We start from the raw sequence: 16,721 nt of genomic DNA on the forward strand, positions 1-16,721 counted from the left end.
GAAGCTGAAGCACCTGAGGGATACTGGTACAAAAAGTATGCACAAAATATATTAAACAATTTTTCATCTAGGCCAGTGTTCACAATGTTTTAACCTAATTATCCCCTATGCAAATAAATTATATCATAGTACCTCTAAGTACCTCAGAGTCATAGCTAACCTTTCATTCACCTGGGGCAAAGATTGAGTTTTCTTCCTCTATCCCTGTATCTGAATACCCTAACCAAAGCAGAGTGGCTTGTTGGTGCCACCCCCTCCCCCGGTATCCAACACATGCCCTACCAGCCTCGTCTAGCTACACCACTATCCAAGGATATGGTTATACACTGTGCTGCACCTATTAAAAGGACACGACAGAGTGCGTAAACCCTAGAGATAAGGCGTGTACCCTCTTGGGTATACGTACCACAGGGTGAGAACTTAGGATTGTCCATATAATTTAAAAGGTTTGTCTAAACAACCTTCTCCGGCAATCAGATGATCGTTGTGGGTGTTAGTCATGGAACCCTTGGCGATCAGCTGTCATTATCGGGAATGGATCATCCAGTCAGATCAGTAGCCGCTTTTACCTAGCAATTTTCCGCTCTGGGTCTGCATATTGATAGGTGTTGTCTTCATGAGATAACCCCCTTAAAAGAAAGTAAAATTAAAAAAAAGTGGGGGAACCCTTTAACACCCTTGGGTCCCATTTTACATAAATGCATAATTTCTACAAATCCTTCTATATATGCAAGTTTATTTATATGTGCTCAAGGCTTTGTAATATAGATCCTTCACCTACATGGACTGCACCTTATTATAACTTAAAGGAATATTCCAGACAGAACTGAATATGCTTAGAGTAGGGTCTGAGTGGGCAATGTATCAGTTTATCCCGGAGTGTTCCTTTAAGTATTACATGAAGCTCTTTGTATGACAAAGCCACCAGAATTATCTGATGATACTTTCTATCATCAGATTTGTAAATGATGGCACATGTTATTCATTAAAAGGGTTTATGTGGGGACCAAAAAGTATTAGCAGTGTAGCCACTGAAGTATGTGAGTACACTCCCTAATATACATTCCGGTCCCCCGGCGTGGTGATTTTTGAGATTTTCATAGATTTTTATAGCGCTCTATGTACAAGCAGTAGCAGTAGTACAGCGAGTACATGGAGTACAGATTGGTTGGTCACGTGACGAAAAGTCGTATGGTCATCAAAGTAGACTGTGCAACTAGACTTCCGATCCTCCGTCAGTGCTATAAAAAATCTATGAAAATCTCAGAATCAGCGCGACGGGGGAACGGAATGTTTATTAGAGAGTGTACTCACATACTGCAGTGACTACACTGCTAATCATTTTTGGTCCCCACATAACCCGTTGAAATGAATGTGTCCCTACACTAAATATAGTTAATTCTAGTGGTCAAATTGTCCTCGGCTGCCCCGCAGATCTGTCTGTCTCGATGAGGAATTCTTCCTTATATGTGCTTAGTACGAAGGAGAATTGCAAAAACGACATCAGGCAATAAAATAGATTGTACCGCGCCAGCATCTTCTACATCCACCATAACATTTTATTACGTTTATTTTTAAAATGATTGTATTCTTCATTAGCAGTAAAAGAAACCTTAAATTTGAAAATCTGCAATAAAGCGTTTAATGTCAGGGCTGTTTGCTGCCTTTTATTACATTCTTATGACATCTCGGGATGATAACAGTAAACTGCTTTTTGGCTGAGATGATATAGTGCATGTGCGTAATTTTCTTCCATTTTTTTTTAAAAAAATTGAAAATCTATAATTTATTAATAGATAAAGAAAAACATCTGTTCTCAGTTGTAGGGATTTTTCTCCCTTCGGATTGTGATGATGGAAAGACTCCGTAGTCATAAATTAAAGGAGATGCACTGAATCACTAAAGTATAGTCATATAAACTTTGCCAGTATGAGGTTCAGAGCGGATTGCAATCCCCCGGGCACCGTCTGCTTATGCAACTCCTGGCACAGGCAGGTTATAAAACACATGTACTGCACCTCTTATGTCTGACAACTCCTTAACACATTCACCTCATCCAGGGGTGGCGTAGGATCAGCCATAAATAAAATGTGCTGAGCACTGGTGTCACTTAATACATGATAAATGAGTAAAGGAATTTAGTTTTGGTCTTGTTAAAAATACATTGTGTGGCTTTGTTATATGTGATATATATCCTGTTTGTAAGTTTGCTCTATGTTGTTCTCCCTTATTTATATAGTGGCACCGCAGGGGCTATACAATTCATGCAGTCACATCAGTCCCAGTCCCCCATGGGGATCGCAGTCTAATCTGCCTGTATCGCGTACACAAATGCTTGTGACAAAAAAAGTTATCTAATAGGGCAAGGGTATACAACTTTTATTGGTCGGAGGGCCACATTCCCAGATAATATAACTTCACATGGGCAGACAGGAATTTAAATTTACTCCAAACACAGTGCCTGGCAGAGAATGCTTCCATACACATTGCCTGCTAGAAAGTACCTCCACCATAACCAGTGCCTGCCAGAGAGTGCCTCCATAAACACAGTGCCTGCCAGAGAGTGTCTCCATACACAGTGCTTGCCAGAGAGCACCTCCATAAACACAGCGCCTGCCAGAGAATGCCTCCATACACAGTGACTGTCAGAGAGTGCCTCCATATACAGTGCCGGCCAGAGAGTGCCTCCATATACAGTGCCTGTCAGAGAGTGCCCCCATACACAGTGCCTGCCAGAGAGTGCCCCCATACACAGTGCCTGCCATAGAGTGTTCTCATACATGGTGCCTGTCAGAGAGTGCCTCCATACACAGTGCGTGTCAGAGAGTACCTCCATAAACACAGTGCCTGCCAGACAATGCCTCCATACACAGTGCCTGTCAGAGAGTGCTTCCATACACAGTGACTACCAGAGAGTGCCTCCATATACAGTGCCTGTCAGGGAGTGCCCCCATACACAGTGCCTGCCAGAGAGTGCCCCCATACACCGTGCCTGCCATAGAGTGTTCTCATACATAGTGCCTGTCAGAGAGTGCCCCCATACACAGTGCCTGGCAGAAACTATCCCCACATACACAGTGCCTGCCAGAGTGTTTCTCCATACACAGTGCCTGGTAGAGAGTGTCTCCATACATAGTACCTGGTAGAGAATCTCTCCATACACAGTGCCTGCCAGAGGAAACCCCCACATTGAGAGTGTCTGCCAGAAAGAACCCCAACATAAACAGTGCCTGGCAAAGAGTACTCCCACATACACAGTGCATGCTAGAGACTACCACAACATATACAGTGCCAGCCATAGAGTACCCCCACATACACAGTGCCTGCAAGAACGTACCCCCACATACACAGTGCCTGCCAGGGGGTATCATCACAAGACCGAAAATGGCTGCAGCCAAAATGCAGTCGGGATGTTGTGCCTCCCTTCATAAAGGGAACGGAAAGGAAAAAAAAATCTTTTAATTATTGTTAAGAAATATGGGAGCAATCTTGGGCAATTCGCATGTCTAGCAACAAAAATGGTCATGGTACCTTACCAAGAAATCTGTCCTTTAAAGAGCCATTACATTTGAGTTTTTTTTTACAATATCCTCCCACATTTCCAGCTACACCTGAACTTTATAGGAGACATATCGACAGCGCTATTCATCATGAATATATTGTCATACCAACCAAGGAAAGATGGAGTAAAGTAACACTGCTAAACCTCTTAAAGCTATAAGTCTTACAGGGGCACTGAGTGATATACCTAATATATTAGTGGTCTTTTTGGAAATTGAGCCTCTTGTAGACCAATGTCACCCAGAAATGGCGCAAAAAAATATTAAAAAGACTTTGCACAAACCAGAGACGTATATTTGAAGGTGTTTTTTTTATCTTTGTTTTAGGGGACTCTGGGCAAAGTTGCTTAATAGTCAAGTGATATCCCTTTAGCTTTCAATATGTCACCTTTATTACGCCATGCTATAGACACACACTGTACTTCTGCCTGCCTACAGGAAAATGTCTTACACCCCCCTCCTCATATGTTGATATGCAGCAAGTTTGTGATTGGAATACAATGTAATTACTTTGAAAAACATTAGTGTCGAGCGCCTTAAGTCATCCGCAGACACTTTTACTAAACTCCCAATCTACAAAAAGGTTTCTCCAAGCTTCAAACTCATATTTCGAACTCCTATGATTTAAACCCGCATCCTACATTGTCTTATGGCATCAAGCAAGATATACAACAATAACCTCTATCCAATCTTGTTGAGATGTTGGCCTGTTATAAAATGTATACAGCGGGACTTAAATCCTACCCCGTGCAAGCTCTGTAAATTTAGATGTAAGGGAGAAAATGAGAACATTGAATTGTTACAGTGCTGCTGGTAATAAAGTATATATACTTGTAACTTTCCAAAGTCTGCAGGCAGTGATGGTTTGTTATCACTTTCACCTGCCGAGAAGAAAATAAATTTGCAAGGAAATGAAGCAGTGGAAGAATGATTCGAAGCAATCTCCACAGTCCGCTATGTTACAATTTTATTTGTAACATCAGATCTGAATGAAGGGAAATGTATCTACGTTTGGTAAAGTCACTGTAGTCTAAACCAGAGGCAAGGCTAGAAATTCCTGAGTTCCCCTCAACCAGTCGCAAATGTAGCACTGGGTGCGTTGCTAGGGTAGGACTGGTCTATCAGATGACCAAGGCTGGACCCAGGTTGTGACACAATAATGGGTCCAACCATAACAGGGTCTGTGGAGGGTCATCCCTGGTTCTGACAGAATAATTGGTATAATCGTAACAGGGTCTGTGGAGGGTCGTCCCTGGTTCTGACACAATAATTGGTCCAACTATAACAGGGTCTGTAGAGGGTGGTCCCAGGTTCTGACACAATAATGGGTCCAACCATAACAGGGTCTGTGGTGGGTGGTGCCAGGTTCTGACACAATAATTGGTCCAACCATAACAGGGTCTGTGGAGGGTAGTCCCAGGTTCTGACACAATAATTGGTCCAAACTTAACAGGGTCTGTAGAGGGAGGACCAAGGTTCTAAAACAATAATGGGTCAGACCTTAACAAGGCCTTTAGCTAGTTGTACTTGCGTATCTTGGTTCCACCATAGAAAATGATTCTGAGGGTCCATCCTGCATCTATACAGAAAATGTGCACATCCACTTTTAATTGCACCGTAAACTTTGTTGCCGTCATTGCATACACAAAACACATCATCAATAAGGTATAATAGGTTACTTATGATTCATCACATAGGAAATAGACTCCAGTATGGAGTTGTTGGCCTTAAAATCACTTCCAAATGGTGTTGTCTTCTGCTGGACCTTTGGGGTCCATTATTGTGTCAGAGCTTGTGCCCACTGGGGGATATTTGGTGGCCCAGTCTTACTATGAGTTGAGCAGTAGACAGCCTAACCCCGACTTGAGAGTAGACCACATTCTTTTAGGTTTCATCAGTTGTTTGGGCTGATTCACAAATAACGTTGTTCTCCTTATTGATGAAAAGATCTGCGTATGCAATGATAACAATGCCACTACAAGTCCACGTACACTTGGTATATTAAGCAGTAGGGTAGGTTCTCCAATTAATTTCCTCTGGTGGCCCACAGATATCCCCAGTCTTACATTGCATGCCACTATATACAATGTCCTTTAATGTGTTCATGGGTTATATTAGATCTGTATATATGCTTATTTTATTATGCAACCTATATAAGATGTTAATGTATTACCACAAACACTGCTTTTTTGTGTCAGAGGGCAAATTTGTGAGTAATACTGCCCCAAAAGTAGTTAAGTAATACCAATATACATAGCCAACATAATACTGTCACAGAATGTCTAACTAATGCTATAAAGAGAATACATAACAAGAATAGTGTATGCTAGAATAATATTATTTTGTAGTCCTCTAATATTACACTATAAGTTCAGAAATAATAAGCCATGGTATTAGACGTGGCTTCATAACACAGGTTTACGCCACGGTGGTTACAAGGTGGCAGAGGTCCATAACTAATGAACACCTTGGTGCAACTGCCCCATTTGCTCAAGGATGACCATGTAATTCATGGCCATTTCAAGTTCGATACAATTTTTTAATATAATCCTAGTCATTCCACAACATTCCAGATCATTTTGTCATCCTTAATCTTACCCTAACTAGCTAGATTTACACAAAGCATACGTCTGATTCTTTCTTTGATTTTTTAATAAAATGTGAAATATCAATCAACGTTCCAGAGGGACCTAAAATAAAAAAAGTAATTGCCGGTCATTATTGTATTTGTATAAAAAAAAAATGCAAAAACACACATCAAAGATAACTCACTTTTATGGATCCCAATCAATACGAGTGGCCACAAGACACATAAAGCTGCTATTGATCCATAGATAATGTGGAAAAGTGCTGAGTTCAATGAAAATAATTAATAGCCTTCATTAATTATCATCTTATTATAGCGTATTATTGTGGTCTAGAATGGTATAGCATGTGCATCATATCACATTAGGGGGTCATTGTATTGCGGATGATCAGTGGTATTGAATTAGAAAGAACTGGTCAATCTGCAGAGTGAAAACACTACTGCAGATATAATAGATTTATATTATATGAATTGCTCGGCACGGGCATCATTACGGAGTTATTTACGTATTAGGTGACCTGATCAATAACTCATTTGACTCTTGTTGTCTATGCAACCTGCATTGTAGCTTACTGTGACCACAGGACTTGGGGGAAAGTGAGAGAAGCTACTGCTTTACATTATATCAGGCCATGACTATCCAGAATCCACCCAACATGTCTTACATTGTGTTTGAGTACTTGTGATATCTTCTGCTAGTTATGAATGTTCTTAAAGAGGAGCATTTAGTTCTCCTGACATGTCTATTTTAGTAAATAATTGTATTCCCCATGAAATAACAATTCTGGAACATATTTTCTTAGGACTCTGCGTTGTGCCGATCCTCTGTTATTTCTCCTAGAAATTTATGAATAAATTGACAACTGAGTTAAAGGGGCGTGTCCCTGAACAGTCTCACTCTGTCAGCACTGATTGGACAGTGTCAGTCTGTGTAGGGACACACCCCCAACTGGTGTCACACAGTTGTTAATTTATTCATAAATGTCTAGGAGGAATAACAGAGGAACGGCACAAGTACACGAGTACTAAGTAAAGATGTTCAAGAATTGTTACTTCATGGGGAATACAATTATTTACTAAAACAGAAATGTCAGGAGAGGTGACGAGTTATCTTTAAGAATCTCTATACCAGTTTTATGTTCAACATTTGAGGAATATCCAGTACTTAGATTCTGTGCTGATTTTCAGAGCAGACTCGTTAATTTTACATATTATTTATCTGCACAATTGTTTCGTACAGAGTTATCAAAGCCTATCAACCTGTTTTTGTGAACTGTTAAAATTATAGTTAACTGGTTCCCGACCGCTGGCTGTTTTTTACGGCCAGCGGTCAGGGTCCTTAAAACCCGAGCCATAGACTTTTTACGGCTCGGGTTTTAACTTGCTGCCCGAGCGATCGGGCAGCTGAATGTCGGGTCTCCGGCTGTCAGTGACTGCCGGGGACCCTGAGGAGAGGAAAGAAGCAGCTTTCGCTACTTCTGTCTTCTCTGATCACTTGTACACAGAGCTCAATGAACCCTGTGTATATGAATAGAGACAGCGGCAGCGGCGCTGTCTCTATTCCTCCCGGTGATCATGTGACTGGTCACATGATCGCCGGGTGCCGTTACTGACAGACTGCTGCTGGGTCTTACTAGACCCAGCACAGCCCTATTAGTGACAATCATCACTATGAGAGGGCTGATTTCCCCTGTAACTAGAGCTGCTGTGCAGCTCCAGTTACAGGGGAAAAGCATGGTGTAAAACAAAGAAAAAATATATATAAACTGACCCAAAGGTCTTTTTTGACCTTTGAGGGACAGATCATAGTAATAAAAAATAAAAGTAAAGTAAAGTGCAAAAAAAATTAATAATCAATACACATAAAATACCCACCCCCCAAAAAAACGTTCCCCATCCGCCAATAATTGTCGTAACGCTAGCCCGGACCCAATTACCCTAATATAGACATGTCATATATTAAAATTTACGGTAGACAATGACAATCACAAATGAAAGGTCTATTTTAGGGTTAAAACTATGTTATTACCCCAAAAATTGCTGAAACGTAAAAAAGCTTATTTTTTTACTATTATTTTCAAACTTTAAGAAAAAAAAATCTAAAATAGCAAAAAGGATGTGTATAAAAACGATAAAAAAAAAGAAACCTGCATTGTCTATGGAAAAAAACATCGCAAAAATCACGTCGTTAGCCCAACAAATAAAAAAATTATAGCCATTTAACTAACGTGTGCTAAAAATGGCTAAACGGTGTCTGGTCCTGAAGGTTTAAAATAGCCCGGTCCTGAACTGGTTAAAGGTGTATTCCTGCTGTTAACATTCACCACCAGTGGTCGGACTGCTGGGACCCCAGTCCCCTGTTTCTCCTCACCAGCATGTCCATGGTGGGGAGGAGTTGTAAGGAATGGTGTTGCCTGCATTGAACCCTCACCTGTTATTGTTCCTCCAGTAGAATTGCATGGGCTCATAGAGTGCATGCTGGACCTCTGCTCCATACAACTCCTACTAGCTGCAAATGAGCTGGTGGGTAGGCATGGCGGATTAGGGTTTAGACACAGCAACACTCTTGTTTATGGACTGTGTCCGGTATTGCAGCTCAGTCCCATGCAAGTGGATAGGGTTGAGCTGCAATAACAGACACAGGATATGGAAAACAATGGTGCTGCTTCTGGAAGAAAAGGCAAATCCCTCTACTTATGCTGTGCAAGGGTGGTAGGGGCAGGGGAGTTGGGCTAAATAGATTGGAGAACTTTTTGTAGTATGTTTTTGAAAAATTTTGCATTATCTATTCTGATAATGTTACTTTGCATTAGAAAAGAGGTTTCCTGGGACTTATTTGTATTTCATTAATGCTCTATTTATCCAATTGTAAGTCTCTTTTTAATTGACTTAGTTTTCCGATGTTCCCTCTGCATTCCGATTCAACCATGGTCATGTGATTCCATGCCGCGTCCTCTTCTCCGTGACTGTGAGGCCATGTACATACAGTAGTTCACATGATCTCCCCTTTGGAATGGCATTGCCCCATTAAGTGCCATGTCATAACTCAAGTGGCATACATGGGGTTGAGCTTTGTTGAGGAGCAACTGCACCAGCGCTGGTCTGTGCAAGTCCGTGGGAGGGTATTACTGGTGATATCGAAGGAGGTGTAGTGGGTGGTTATGGAGAGGACTATGAGGTATAATGGGCAGTTATGGAGAGGACTGTGAAATGTAGTGGGCAGTTATGGCGAGGACTATGAGGTATAGTGGGCAGTTATGGAGAGGACTATGAGGTATAGTGTGCGGTTATGGTGAGGACTATGAGGTGTAATGGGCGGTTATGGAGAGGAGTGTGAGGTGCAGTGGGCAGTTATGGAGAGGACTATGAGGTGTAGCGGGGGGGGGGGGTTATGGAGAGGACTATGAGGTATAGTGGGCAGTTATGGAGAGGACTGTTAGGTGTAGGGGGGGGGTTATGGAGAGGACTATGAGGTGTAGCGGGGGGGTTATGGAGAGGACTATGAGGTATAGTGGGCAGTTATGGAGAGGAATGTTAGGTGTAGTGGGCGGTTATGGAGAGGACTATGAGGTGTAGTGGGCGGTTATGAAGTGGACTATGAGGTGTATTGGTCGGGTAGGCAAACACGCAACAATGGATCGCAAGGCAGTGTGGTAAATTATGTTAACTGCCATTCTGCCAAGTCCTGAACTCAAAAGTCCCAAACGAAAACAGCGGCAAGCATAGATAAAACGGATCACTAAAAAAAATAAAAGGTATGCAATGGTCTTTATTTAAGGATAAAAAGGATGTATAACAGATTTAGAACATTTTCAGGTCACGTAAAACTCCTTTAATAGAGACATATTTAATTAAAATTGTTTGGCCAGGGTAACAATTTGATGGCAAATTTGCATTGCAACTAAGAATGAGGCTATATTTCTGTAGCAACAGTGCTAAATAAAAAAAATACTCAAAAAATTTCCCTGGTCTGATACAGTATAGAATGTTTTATTCCATCTATAATGTTTACAATAAAATGGCAAATTTTTATTTTGTGAACACCGGATGGACCAAACCACGGGTCTGCAGAACAATATAACAAAATAGACAATTCCTTCGAACAAAACAGAAAAGTGAAACGTGCAATGAAAGACTCGGCTTAAGAGGAAGGTACGGTATCTCAGCTGTAGACTCTTGGGCAATTGATGTCTCAGGGAGAGAGAACTGCAATGGTGAAATCTATCATTGGAAGCCGGAGAATTCAATTACCAAATCCAGGGCAGAAAGATCCTGGATCTAGGAACTTCACGTGGAGAGGCCATGATGATAAATCCTTTCATCAATATAAACCGGTCATTAGTGATCCCAGAGCAGTAGGTATCTCTTGTGTGGGGGCCAAAACTCTGTTGTGGGGGCCAAAACTTTAGCAATCTCAAGTGGAGAAAATAAGTGGAACTTGAATCTAAAGAGTAGAGTAGAAGACATTAACAGAATTGGGGAGTCCCATTACGTCTTCACATAAATTATTATTTTGTAACGTTCAATGTCTTGAGACAAAACTTAAGAATTGAGAAGTATTGTGCAACTCAGATTATCCAGTTCACAGAAGTCGTAAGTCTCCACTAATTTACGTGCAGAGAAAATAATATACTTTTCATATCCTGACAGTGATCACAATCAATAAGTTATTAGAATACAACATACGGGGTCAGAAATCTACCGGTGTTGTAGAACAGAAAACGAGGGAACAAGTGATTATTATGGCGTATTTCTCCGAAACCAGTAATCAGAATATTACAGATGATAGTCCTCAACTGAACGGATTGTGTAAGAAGTTATTGACTGATTTCTAAAGTTATATTTAAAGGGGATGTCTCTTGTATTTTACTTGGATTTTATTACTCAGGTTTAGGTATATAGATGATAAATAAGATGTTTTTTTTATTTAAATGTTGTGGCCATTTACTTTTTATTTATAAAAACGTCCCTGGGGGCAGCCATATTGTAGACACACTATAGACAGTAAAGTAGGAAGTGTGCGCTTTATGGCAGCTGCAATGAATGGGAGTCAGTTAACAGGGAAATGTCATAGCGTAAAACTGTCTCCAGGAAATGATGGAGTACAGTCCCATCCCCCAGCAACAAATGGGTCCAGGGGAGCCAGGAACATACATAGAGTGTGCCAGGCTCCATGCTGGGCCCCGTATTGTATCCAATCGGACCTCAGAGATTGGACATAAAAAATATGTCGTCACAGCTCCCGTCTTTTCTTGTCTGCAGGATGTCCACTCCGGATACCCTCAGGCTGCCACATCAGGCTTTGCCACGGCACATACAAGGTCCTGACACAGGGTAGCATCAGGGCGTTAGATTTGACACAGCACACAATGTCCTGACGATGCCCGATTTCAGGGCTTTGTATGGGCTTTTGCACAGACCTTGTGTACCGTGGTCTGATGTGGTAGCCTGAGGGAATCCGGTAAGGCCCCATGCACACGACCGTAAAAACTCCCGTAATTACGGGCCGTAATTACGGCCCGTAATTACGGGCCCATAGACTTCTATTGGCCACGGGTACCTCCCTGTATTCTTACGGGAAGGTGCCCGTGCCGTTGAAAAAGATAGAACATGTCCTATTTCAGGCCGTAATTACGGCACGGGCAGCCCATAGAAGTCTATGGGGCTCCCGTAATTATGGGTGACTACGTGTGTGCACCCGTAATTACGGGAGCGTTGCTAGGCGACCTCAGTAAATAGTCACTGTCCAGGGTGCTGGAAGAGTTAAACGATCGACAGTAACTGTTTCAGCACCCTGGACAGTGGCTACCAATCACAATATAGATAAAGCTGTATATAAAAAAAAGACGTTCATACTTACCCAGAACTCCCTGCTTCTTCCTCCAGTCCGGCCTCCTGGGATGACGTTACAGCCCATGTGACCGCTGCAGCCAATCACAGGGCAATCACTGGCTGCAGTGGTCATATGGACTGCCGCGTCATCCAGGGAGGTCGGGCTGGATGTCAGGAGAGGGACGCGTCACCAAGACAACAACCGGGTAAGTATGAATTTCTTTTACTTTATTACGGAAAGGGCTGTTCCTTCTCTCTATCCTGCACTGATAGAGAGAAGGGCTGCCGATTAGTGCAGTGCAATCTTGCAGCCAAAAACGTGCCCGTAAATACAGGTGGAATACGGGTGACACCGGACCCGTATTTACGGGCACGGGTCCGTAAATACTAGCGCAATATGGGTCGAATACATGTGACCAAGGACCCGTATTTACGCCACTATTTACGGGTGGACAAAAATACGGTCGTGTGCATGAGGCCTTAGGGTAGTGGTCGTACTCCCTGTGACCACGATCATTATTTCACTGAAAGTAGCTGTATACACAGCCTTATCTGTTTGCTATCCTGCATTATCTAGGCCTCCAGTAATACAATAGAGCTGTCAATAACTTGCCCACCCTCTAATGATAATGACATGATTCATCCTTGTCCTGAGCCTATATTTGCAGCATAGCTGACAAGTGAACTGCAGAAAGGAGGAAATAGCTTTTTATGACTGCCCTAGTGGCCTGGTTGAAAACTGCAATATTTCTAGATTACACATAAAGAAACAAACCCCATCAAAATTTATAAAGTATATATTTATAATAAAAACCTGATTTAAATAATATTTTATTTTCTGACAACACATTTCCTTTAAGGGAAGAATAGAGCAATGTTGAGATAACAGTGAGACTCGGGCATAACTAGGAAACACTGGGCCCCATAGCAAACTTTTAACTGGGCCCCCCTCCCCTGGGTGCCACATACAGCCCGCCCTTGTAGATAGTGCCCCCCTGTAGATCCTGCCATACAGCCCCCTCCTGTAGATTGTGCCATACAGTCCCACTGTAGACAGTGCTATGCACCCCCCCCTGTAGAGAGGACCAGGGGCGTAGCTAAAGGCTCATGGGCCTGGGTGCAAGAATTCAGCATGGGCCCCTCTACCCCTCCCCAACACCACCATCACCAGACTCCTGCGAGCGCCTATGCCCAGCCGCCTTGCCCAACAGCCCCCATAGTATAATGCCCACACACAGTATAGTGCTCCCATAGCTGCCCCCACACAGTATAATGCCCCCATAACTGCCCCATACAGTATAATGCCCTCCCATAACTGCCCCATACCGAATAATACTCCCCATATCAGACCCCACAGTATAATTCCCCACATAGCTGCCCCCATACAGTATAGTGCCCCTCCATATCAGCTCCTCATACAGTATAATGCCCCCATATACACTCCCCATAAAGTATAATGCACCCCCATATCAGCTCCCCATACAGTATAATGCCCCCTATAGGAGCTTCCCATACAGTATAATGCCCAACATATGAGCTTCCCATACAGTATAATGCCCCATATTAGCTCCCCATACAGTATAATACCCCTCCAGATCAGCTCCCCATACAGTTTAATGCCACCCATATCATCCCCCATACAGTATAATTCCCCCATATCAGCCCCCATGCAGTATAATGCCCCCATCTTATCAGCCCCCATGCCATATCAACCCCCATACAGTATAATACCCCCCGCCAGTCAGCCCCCCCATTCAGTATAATGCCCCCCCACCATATCAGCCCCCCATTCATTATAATGCTCCCCCCCACAATATCAGCCCCCCATACAGTATAATGCCCCCATATGTGCATAATAGAAAAACAAAAATTACTTACCTATCCCCGTTCCCACGTCGGGTGGAGGATCCTTCGCCTCCTCCGGTGTGTGCTATGAGTGAGTTGGCGTAGACAGGCGCGATGATGTTGCTACATCGCGCCTGCCTGCGTCAAGCCGCTCAGGGCACAGTGGATGCTGGAGCAAGGAGCCGTTAGCTCCTTGCTCCAGCATTGAATGGAACCAAGACCTCGGTGAGTGATTCGCAACCCCCCGGAGGTCTTCACACGACCCCCCCCCAGGGGAACGCGACCCACAGTTTGTAATGTATTGTGTTTTATTCTGCAGTTTGCAGAGGAGAGAGGAGGGGGCTGTAATTTAATGGACCCCCCTCTCCACCGCAAACACAGACAGCACAATACAACACAATACATTACAAGACCACACAATACATTACAATACAGACTCTGCAGCTCACCTGGAGTCCTCCACACCGGCTCTTCCAAGCTGGCTGGAACACCCCTCTTGTGACCGTAACCAGTAAGTGCCGGCTTCACGGCACAGAAAATGTATTTAATCAGCATGCTGTATGGCAACGGGGGCCCCGTGGCCCCCCAGGCTTAGGGGCCTGGTCGCAACTGCGACCGCTGCGACCCCTATAGCTACGCCACTGGAGAGAACTATACAGTCTCACCATACAGTGCTATACAGCTGTCCCCAAAGGACGCAGATACTAATTAAATGTGGCGTCGCTACGGGGCCCGTAGCAGCCACTATGGCTGATATAGCGGTTGTTACGCCACTGACATCAGTACTCTAAGGCCTTATGCATATTAACTGATTATGGTGTCATACAACCTCCTAGTTTTACAAAGTCGTAATATGGCACGCATAGACTTTTATGGGGTCCTGTTCTACATCTATATGCCTCTAATTTCATATAGTGGCATAGTTCCTGTTGAGGGGTGAATAGTGAATTAGCTTGTCTGTGTATCTCTCTCACCTGCTGGCCAACAAACCTTTGTCTCTGTCCACTATTGTTTCTACAGACAAACTGATTCAGCATTCCCCAATAACACACAGCATTATCTGCACCTCACCTGCATGTGACCAAACCTGAATGGAGGGTGCTGGGTTTATATAGGAGGCACTTGATTACTGGCAGGTGAGGCAGAGCTGCAGCCACACAAGGTAGATGTAAAGGATCTGCCAGGCACTGCGGGGTTAACTCCCAGAACTAATCAGTCAGCACCTGAGAATACATCCCTGAGACTGACTCCTGCTTCCACCATTCAGGCTGGCAGGCTTAGGAGTGGGAGAGCCTATCGTAACCTGGCCAGACTCAGCTAGCTCCCGCCCTCGGTCTATTTAAGCCTGCACTTCCTGTCCCTCGGTGCTTGTTATTGCTTTTGTTTCCTTCCTTGTGGTTCCTGGCCCAGCTACAGCTCCTGCTATTTTTGATCCTGCTCCATACCGACCCTGGCTTACCGACTACTCTTCTGCTTTTCGTTTTGTACCTCGCACACTCCTGGCTTGACTCGGCTCGTTCACCACTCTGGTTGCTCACGGTGTTGCCGTGGGCAACGGCCCCTTTTCCTTGCTTGTGTTCCTTGTATGTTTGTCGTGTTTGTCGTGCACTTACTGAGTGCAGGGACCGCCGCCCAGTTGTACCCCGTCGCCTAGGGCGGGTCGTTGCAAGTAGGCAGGGACAGAGTGGCGGGTAGATTAGGGCTCACTTGTCCGTCTCCCTACCCCCTGCCGTTACATAATAACAAGCCCATACCTAGTCTACCCCTGGTCCCTGACACCACTATGGATCCCCGTGAGACCCTGGCTCAGCAAATGCAGGGTCTCTCCCTACAGGTCCAGGCCCTGGCTCAGAGGGTCAACCAGCCTGATGCTACCCTGGTAGTTCCCCGCACCGCACCTCTTGAACCCCACCTCAAGTTGCCTGACCGGTTCTCAGGGGACCGGAGGACTTTTCTCTCCTTTCGGGAGAGTTGTAGGCTTTACTTTCGTTTAAAGCCTCATTCCTCAGGTTCTGAGAGCCAGCGGGTGGGTATAATTATGTCCCGGCTCCAGGAAGGGCCCCAAGAGTGGGCCTTCTCCTTGGCTCCTGACGCCCCTGAACTTTCCTCCGTTGATTGTTTCTTTTCTGCTCTCGGACTTATTTATGACGAGACTGACAGGACTGCCTTTGCCGAGAGTCAGCTGGTGACCTTAAGTCAGGGTAAGAGACCTGTTGAGGAGTATTGCTCTGACTTTCGGAAGTGGTGCGTAGCTTCTCGGTGGAATGACCCTGCCTTAAGGTGCCAGTTTAGGTTGGGTCTGTCGAATGCCCTGAAAGACCTGCTAGTTAGCTATCCCTCTTCTGACTCCCTAGACCAGGTTATGGCTTTAGCGATACGACTTGACCGACGTCTCAGGGAACGACAACGTGAACGTTTATATGTTTTCTCCTCCGACTCCCCCATGATGCCTCCCGAAGCTCCGTTGCTTCGTTCCTCCCCGAAAGATTCAGAGATACCTATGCAACTCGGGGCCTCCGTGTCCCCCCAACAACGTAGAGAATTCCGCAGGAAGAATGGTCTCTGCTTCTACTGTGGGGACGACAAGCATCAAGTGAACAACTGTCCTAAGCGTAAGGTTGCAGCCAGAGAACTTCCGCGTCTAAGTGATCATCGGGGAGGTCACTTGGGCGCACAGGTATTTCCCGTAAATATGAAACGTACTAAGATCTTGCTTCCCTTTCAGGTCTCTTTTGGTGGTAGGTCTGCTACCGGCAGTGCTTTCGTGGATTCAGGGTCCTCTACTAATATCATGTCTGTGGAATTTGCTATGTCCCTTGCTATGCCTCTTATTGATTTGCCTAAACCTGTCCCGGTAGTGGGTATCGACGCCACTCCTCTTGCTAATGGTTATTTTA

The sequence above is a fragment of the Rhinoderma darwinii genome, chromosome 12, assembly GCF_050947455.1.
Source record: "Rhinoderma darwinii isolate aRhiDar2 chromosome 12, aRhiDar2.hap1, whole genome shotgun sequence".
Lineage (NCBI taxonomy): Eukaryota > Metazoa > Chordata > Amphibia > Anura > Rhinodermatidae > Rhinoderma > Rhinoderma darwinii.